The sequence below is a fragment of the Megascapheus bottae genome, chromosome 29, assembly GCF_031878675.1.
Source record: "Megascapheus bottae isolate mThoBot1 chromosome 29, mThoBot2.hap1, whole genome shotgun sequence".
Lineage (NCBI taxonomy): Eukaryota > Metazoa > Chordata > Mammalia > Rodentia > Geomyidae > Megascapheus > Megascapheus bottae.
Window position 1 is genome coordinate 16,280,018 of NC_143537.1, and position 8,667 is coordinate 16,288,684.

Sequence of the window (8,667 nt, forward strand, 5' to 3'; positions counted from 1 at the left end):
CAATTCAAAAGAGATAGCCCTGGGGGATGGATCCCCCACAGGGAAGTCTTTCAGGCCAACAAAAGGCCTAACTCCACCAAAAAACTGCTGCAGGCCCCAGCTAGCTGGCCTAGCAGCATCTTAGCAATTGACACGCCCCTGTCCTGGCCTGAGCCATTGAGCTGCTGCTCTTAAAGAGGACCTGCCCTATAATCTCTAGGGAGAGACAAGATACAGATGTTGTGACATTCTATGATGACTGCATTAGTTATGAAAAAATTAGCATAGAACTGCTCCCCCAATTCTAGAGGCCGCAGTCTAATCGCATGGGGAGCAGTGGCCTCTTGGCCAGAAAAACAATTGGAGCTACTAAAGTTAATAAGGATCAGGCAAATGCAAGTTTCAAAGATAGGTTTCTTCATGATCTCCCTGCAGTAAATATAAATATGCCCATGGGAGCCACCTGACCAGGGCTCCCAAGTCTTGCATCAATTCCTAATAATTTGTATATGCTATTGAGATAAAAGATTGCTTTTTCTAGAAACAGTGGTTTTCCTTTAACAACCCTTTTTGGAAAAGACACCCAGATTTAAAGCAAAGGCCTCCGGAGGTAAGTAAAAGTCGGCCGACCACCCTGTATGTCTGTCTAAATAAGTTGTTTGGTGAGAGCGTTCATCTGAGTTTGTGTTGTTGTGTTAAATGTTGTGTTAAATGTCTGGTTCTGTTTGAGAGTAGGTTAGGATGGCTTCCGCCAGCCAGCAACCAAGGAATGGGAATTTCCATAGGGGAGGCGCCCCCTGAATTCCTGATTTCAGGGCCCCACGGTCTTTCCGTCACTCTGGTAGTTTAAGGCCAGGCATGCCTTCAGAAGTTTAGGAGTTTCTTAAAAGTCTGCTTCTCTGTCTTTAAAACAAAAGTTTGTCCCCACCTGGGGTAGGTCTAGGGCCTGGTATGGCCCCTCCCACTCGGCAGGCTTAGTAGTGACAGTCTAGAGACAGTGGGTGGCAGTATTCAGACCTCAGTCTTAGTTCTCCTAGGTTTAAGACTCCCACCCAAATTCCATCTGCAAAAAGTATTATGATAAAATTGATAATCATCCTAAATATGGATCCTTGTGGTTTGTGTGGTTTGTGTGAGTGAGCGTACACGTATCCTTTTAAAATGAACGGCCAATATTAATTTTGCGCGCTTTAAGATCTTTATGAATGTGTGTGTAAATGGGTATGAGTAAACATGTTCAAGGTTAAATTGTCAGCATCCAAAACAATGGATAAATTCATAATTAAAACACAAGAGGAGGGGCCGGGAGTTTGGCCTAGTGGTAGACTGCTTGCCTAGCATGGGTGAAGACCCGGGTTCGATTCCTCGGTACCACATACATAGAAAAAAGCCAGAAATGGTGCTGAGGCTCAAGTGGTAGACCTCTAGCCTTGAGAAAGTCCAAGGACAGTGCTCAGGCCCTGAGCTCAAGCCCAGGACTGGCAAGAAAAAAAAAATAAATAAAACACAAGAGGAGTTTTCTAAAAATTCTAAAATCTGCATTTAAAAAGAAAATCTGGTAAAGTGGGTGATATGATTAGTATTTCTCAAACTTGTCCCCTAATGATTCAAGTCAGATCCCTGCCTCGTGAACTGAAAAAAAGATCGTGAGGACATGTAAATCGTGTATACCATTTTTACAAGTCCCACCTCTACAATCCCCTGGAGTCAATCCCTGGGGCCTTAAACCTAATGTTATCTGGTAGACTGATGTAACCCACTAAACACCCTTTGGAAAATTATGTCTGTAGATATTCATTCATATGCTTGTTGGGTCACTGTGCATTCCCGGCGAAAGAGCCTGACACGCTGAAAGCCTTTCTTTCTTTTTTTTTTTTTTGCCACTCCTGGGCTTGAGCTCAGGGCCTGAGCCCTGTCCTTGGACTTTCTCAAGGCTAGCACTCTACCACTTGAGCCTCAGCACCATTTCCAGCTTTTGTCTATGTATGTGGTACCAAGGAATCGAGCCTGGGTCTTCGTGCATGCTAGGCAAGCACTTTAACCACTAGGCCAAACTCCTGGCCCCTGAAAGCCTTTCTTTAATATGGATAATGGGCCTTGTTTTAATAAAACAAAAGGGGGGAGGCAACCCCCATGACCAATTGAGGACAACTATACTTACATTATTTTAAATTTTTCCAAGGATCAGCCTCTGACTGCCTTTCAGAGACATTGGTCTAATCAGACACCTTATTTAAAGGTTGAAGTCCATTGAAGAGATCCTCTTACTGGAGAGGCCCTGATCCCCTCATTAGTGTGGGGAGAGGATTTGAATGTGTCTTCCCGGTGGGAGAACCAAACCCAATTTGGGTACCGGCTAGAGATTTAAAATATTGTCAGCAAACAAAAAATTAATTATCCAAGAGCACCCCCTCTTGAGGTATGCTTTCTCCCTCTCATTCACAGGAATAAGGAGACCATACTGGACGCCCTGCTTAGCTGTGGTTGGAATCCTCAGTCACCTTCCTTCTCCTCATCCTGAGCATCATTATCCATGCCGCCCACAAAGACGCTACCTACAATATCAGCTTGATTTCCTGACTGCAGGAGTCCTCCAAATAGTCGAGGCCTTGATCTGCTTAAAAAGGCTACAGGAGGTTCCCAAATGCCTCCAAAATGAACTCGATACAAACTATCTATGGACTGGACTATGATTGGCTCCCTTACCTTCTCCCCTTTGTGGGCAGGCCCCTTGGTTACAGTGGGTTTTGTATTCACATTCAGATTTTGTGTAATCCATAAGCTCCTTCAGTGTTTTAGAAAGCAGGATCAGGGGAAGCTGTTCAGCTAATGGTGGTCTGGAGACAATATGCTGTGCTATGAAATGGCGGATTGGGAACTCTGTGAGGTTGACCTCAGCCCTTACCAGGATGTGCAGGTGTACTCATTTGCTGATGTTGGCCATCCCCCTCATTTCAAACCTCTGTTTGGGTCTGCCAACCCTACAGGTAAGTTGCCTGAAGTGCTAGAGTGGTAGTCAATGACAGGTAAGATCTCCAGAGGGGGACAACTTAAGACAGGCACACTTCTCAAGTAAGGCAAATACCTGCTTAATAAAACAAAAGGGAGGAGATGTGGATCTCCTGGTTTTGGAGATCCAGCCTGCCTGTCTCCTGGTTGGGAGGTTTGGTTATGGTTTGTGATGTAAAATAAGGCTACCTCGAACCCATGGATTGGCCTCGCCGCCCTCTCTGACCGCACCTACCTCCCCCTGTCCTGCCTACTTTTATGTTAATAGATTCCTGCTTCTTACTTTAGCCCCTGGTATCTTCCCATTAAACGAGTCTGCTGTGACATTCTCCCTGGCGCGTCTGTGTCTTCCCTCTGGAGAAGGGAGGGCTGGGTGAAGGCGGCCAGCCGGCCCTATCCTTTCTTGGTCTCGTCTTAGTCGGGGCATGTTCTCTTTGCCCTTCCTGCTGGTCAGGAGGCAAAGAGTGCTAAAAACCCCGACATGCGTCGTAGGACTATTAGGAGAGGATTTTAAGAGAGTGAGAGAGCGGGAGGCTGTATTGTCGGAGTAAAAATTATGGGTCAAGTTAATGGCCGCAGGCTATATGTACCGGTCCTAAGAGGCATACTTGAAGCCCACGGAACATGGGTGGGACAAGGGCAGCTTGAGAGCTTCCTACAGTTTGTCGAGGAGGCATGCCCGTGGTTTCCAGAGGAGGAATCCCTAAATTTAGAAACCTGGCCAAGGATAGGGAAAGGAATTCAAGATTATTATAGTGTTTATGGCCCTGAAAAGACCCCAACAGAGGCTATTACTTTATGGAATTTAGTAAATGAATGCTTAGGTCTTCAAAATGGGAATCTTGAACTTAATCTTGAATTAAAGAACCCTTTTGAGAAACCTGAGGCTGAGCCGTATGCTGCAGCCCGAGAGAATCTAAGTGAGATTTTGAGAAGGGAATAGCCAGCAGATATTGAGTATAAGAGTTCAGGTTAGGATAACAGGAAGGAAAGATATGATGAGGACCGGCTGGCTACGGTGGAGAAGAAGTTAGAAGAAATCCTCCATCTACTATCTAAGACGGGGATAGTGCAGAGATCCCCCCCAGAAGTAGGAAATAGATATGAACCCCCAGCAACAATCTCGGCGGAACCTAATCCTTACCCCCTATTGCCACCGCCTCCGGCTGCAGCCTTGCAGTCCCAACCCCCTCCTCAACCTTTATGCATGTCTAAAAGTCCTAGCAACAAGTGCCTCCTAACAGGCACTACAACCAGGCACAGTGCATCCCAACTAAACTTAGCTCAGGCTGCTAAAAGGAGGGAAGATATTTCAGGGCCTTGATGCATCCCCATTTTAGTTGATCATGATGAACAAGTATACCATCGACCTGTTCCTTTTAAACTATTATGGGACTTAAAGAGTGCCTGCTCCCAATATGGACCAACTGCCCCTTTTACTCAAGTAGCATTGGAGGCCACGTGTGCTGACATTTTATGCCCAAATGACTGGAAGCAGCTTGCCAGAGCATGCCTTAGTGGGGGAGAGTACTTATTATGGGAAACAGAGTTCACTGCACAGTGTCGAGCTAAAATTGAAGCAAATAGGGCTGAGAACCTGCCTTACACTTTGGATCAGTTGCTAGGAGAGGGAACCTATAAAAACACCAAAGATCAATTGGGCTATGCAATGGAAGCCTGTATACAAATAAATGCAGCGGCAAAAAAGGCTTGGAAAAAATTACCAAATTCTAACCGTACTAAAAATATAGTTGAAATTAGACAGGGGCCTGATGAACCTTATCAAGAATTTTTGTCTCGATTAATGGAGACTGCAGACCGCCTAGTACAAGATGAGAACACAAGGAAGGCAAATGGCCTATGAAAATGCCAACGCCGCCTGTCGGGCGGCTATCAGACCCCATAGGAATAAGGGAGGAATTACAGACTATATTACACTGTGTGCTGATATTGGACCCTCCCATGTACAAGGCCTCACTTTAGCCACCGCTCCTCAAGGAAAGACTGTTACTGAATTTATAAAACATAGAGGCCAGCGGCATTCTCGGGCTGCTAGACCCCCAGGGAGTTGCTTCTCTTGTGGACAAATAGGACATTGGATGGTGCAATGCCCACGCCAGGCCAAGTTAGAGGAAAAAAACATCACCTGGCATATGTTCACGCTGTGGTAAAGGGAAGCACTGGGCTGAAGACTGCAAGTCAGCAACAAATCGCAATGGCTGCCCATTTTCGGGAAACTGGAGAAGGGGCCAGCCCCTGGCCCCACAAAACTATAGGGCAGTCCCTCCCTCTTCTTAGCCACAAGTACATCTTCTAACAACCCCCCCAAAATCAGTCTCCTGCCTCTTCCGTGCAGGATTGGACCTCTGTTCCTCCACCTGCTCAGTACTGACCCGAAATGGGGATACAAGCTCTCCCCACAGGGGTCTTCGGCCCCCTTCCCCCTGGAGTGGCTGGATTGCTGTTAGGGCGAAGTAGCTCAGCCCTTAAAGGGATACAAATTACACCTGGCATAATTGACCAGGATTTTACTGGAGAAATCAAGGTTATGGCCTCTGCCCCGAGACATGTAATATTGATTCCAGCAGGACAAAAAAACAGCACAGCTAGTTTACCTCCCGGGGAGACTGCCAATTCCTCTGCCCCACGTGGACAGAGAGGATTTAGATCCTCTGATATCTATTGGGTACAAAGCATAAAAAAAAAAAAGAGAGCAGCATGCTTTTGCCTTAGTAAAGTGGAAGGATTCCCTAACTGGTGCTTGGCACAGACCCGACCCTGTTCTAACCTGGGGTCGAGGGAATGTATGTATTTTTTCACAAGGAGAAAATGATGCCCGCTGGCTGCCTGAACGCTGCGTTCGGATTGTGGAGATTGACAGTGGCCATCCAAGCAGCAACTCACAGGGCCTACACCCCCAAACCTCCAGTGGTGCATCCTGTGACGTGGGAAGGACCTGAGTTATTTGTGCATGTCAATGGGGACTGCTCCTGATCCACTTGTTCAACACATTCATATGAGCTATGTTTCTCCTTTTGCTATTATGTAGGGACCTTTTAACATATCAATTGACTCTACACAATTTAATGTAACATGTGACATTTGTTCTTTTACAAATTGTATGCTATTGAGATAAAGGATTGTTCTTTTTAGTTTGTCTTTACTATCCCTCTCCTTAACAACTTTTTTTGTAAAAGATGCCCAGGTGAAAAGCAAAGGCCTCTGGAGGTAAGTAGAAATCAGCCGACCCCCTGTATGTCTGTGTTTTGTTTTATTTTTATTTATTTATTTATTTATTGAAAAGGGTGCACTGTGGGCCTAAAACAGAGGCCTGGGTGGTCAGGGGATGGCTTGACCCCCCTTCTGAGTTTCTTGTCACTAACAGGGCATGCCATTAGAAGTTATTTAAAAGTCTCCGCTCTCTGTTTTGTTCGTGTCACATATTTTTCCTTGTCCAGTTTTGTTTTTAAAATTGGTACCAGTTCTAAATATGGATCCTTATGGTTTTTCTGTGCATACTCAAGCACACATCCTTGTTATTTATTTGAACATTTTTGGGCCTAGTATGGCCGCTCCCGCGTGTCTGCAGTTGTAACAAGCCCTGGAAAAATAAATTCCAGCTAAGTTGCCTTGCAAAAAGTTTTGTTTTGAACCTGGTTCTCACCTGCAAGAGTAAAATTGGCAAAGCTCTCTTGACACAAACTTCCAGAAAACGAACGGCCGATATTAATTTTGCGCGCTTTAAGATCTTTGAGTATGAATGTGTGTGAATGAGTGAGTGAACATGTTCAAGGTTAAATTGTCAGCATGCTGTAAAAAACAATGGATAAATTTATACTTAAACACAAAGGCAATTGGGTAAATCTAAGCTTAAAACTTCAAGAAAAGTATTAGGTTTGAATGTTTTACAATGTCTCAAAGGATTATTACATTGTGTTAAAGAGAAATTGGTAAAAAGTATTTTTCTAAAGAGCCTGAAATCTGCATTTTAAAAATGTGGTATTGCAATGCATACAGCTGTTTACATTGTAAACATTGTATCCTGTTTAGCCCAGAGGTATTAGGGAATTTGGGATTAATTACCTTTAAAGTTTGGAGACATGTATTAGAGATTTAAATGTAAAATTGTTCATTAATGTCAGAAACTTGGCCTATCTGTCTTTTCTTGCAGACTGACACTGGAAATCTGATGATAAAATGTGGGAAAAAAAGGGGGGGGGGAAGGAAACTAAGTCCAGACTTAAGATTTTTGGTGCACTGATGGTTGTAATTCTTGCATTAGGGAAAAACTGTTATTTGAGTTTAAACTGTTGATGGAGTTCTAGGCAGTAATAATCTAAACTGCAGGAAAAAACAAAAAGTCTCTTCTAATAGGCAAAGGGAGGGCCTTGGGCCCTAGGGGGCCTGGAGGCAAAGGGAGTTCCTTGAGCCTTAAAGGTTTTTCAAATGCAAATAAAGACCAAAGTGTTAAGAGTTTAAGTTAAAAAGTGTAAAAGTTTTAAAGAAAAGTAGAAATGGTTTCTGAACATAATTTAAAAGTAAAGTTGTCCTAAAGTTTTGTTTCAAAAAAAGAAAAAAGGAAAATTAGGACTACCAAAATGGTTGCTTAATTGCTATATCAGCTTACTCTTGTAAGTTACTTTATAGCAATCTCCAGCAGGCCCATGGAGAAGGACAGCAGATCCTCATTCAGATGTAAGTTTGGCCCTCACCAAGTTCCAGGTAAGATCATGCTTAAAGACTATTTCTGTGTTGACCACCTTGTTGCTTCAATTGGTGTAAAGTGGCCTTTTGTAGGACTCATTGACCCGAAAGCCGCCGTTTTGAGCCTGCCCGGGCAAAGCAAAGTCCCTGTGAGGCTGTGGTGTCTAATCTGCCAGCAGGATGCTGGGACAGAGTTTTGCTTTGGAGCTCTAAGTTGAAAAGCTGGAGGGCAGCACTGAAGCACCAAGCTTGGGACTCACAGTGGCAGGGTGCTAGCCTTGAGCTGGAGAGCTGAGAGACAGGGCCCAGACCCTGAGTTCAAATCCAGAAACCAACAAAGTGAAATGCCAATGGGATGTTTATCCCGGTGTGAAGAGACACTATTGCAACGAAAGTAATAAAGCATCCAGAAAGCCTCTGCTTGAATGGCAGAGATGGTGTCAGATCCTAGAGTCACTTGTGCTTGGCCATTCAAATTAATCAGAGCCGGGAGGTCATAGAATAGTCTGTAAGCATGCCTTACCAATGCCCGTGCCTTTCATAACTAGGCAGGAACTTGTCAATCTTCTGTGATAGTGGGTAGTTTAAAGCCCTAATTGAGTGAATTTTTATTTGACACCAGCCACAAATTCAGGAAAGTTAGTGGATCTGGGGCTTGTGCCTCTACTAATCTGTTTAGATCTGTTAAGGTTGCAGAGATTTAGTTCCCCAAACAATGAAGAAAATGACTTTGTAAATGGGTGCTAAGTAAGCTCCACTATTGTAGCCAAAGATGGTTTGTGCAGTTGTTAAATATGATCTGTAGTTTGGAGCAAATTATTGTTCCTGAAATCTAATCCTTATAACCCCTTGATAAAACAGGCTAGGCTTCTTAAGGTCCCTGGTCAAGCACAGAGACAACGCCCCTGACTCAGCTTGAAGAAGTCTCAGAAGCTGAATCTCTGCCCATCAATCCCCTTTAGATGAAGGGACCAG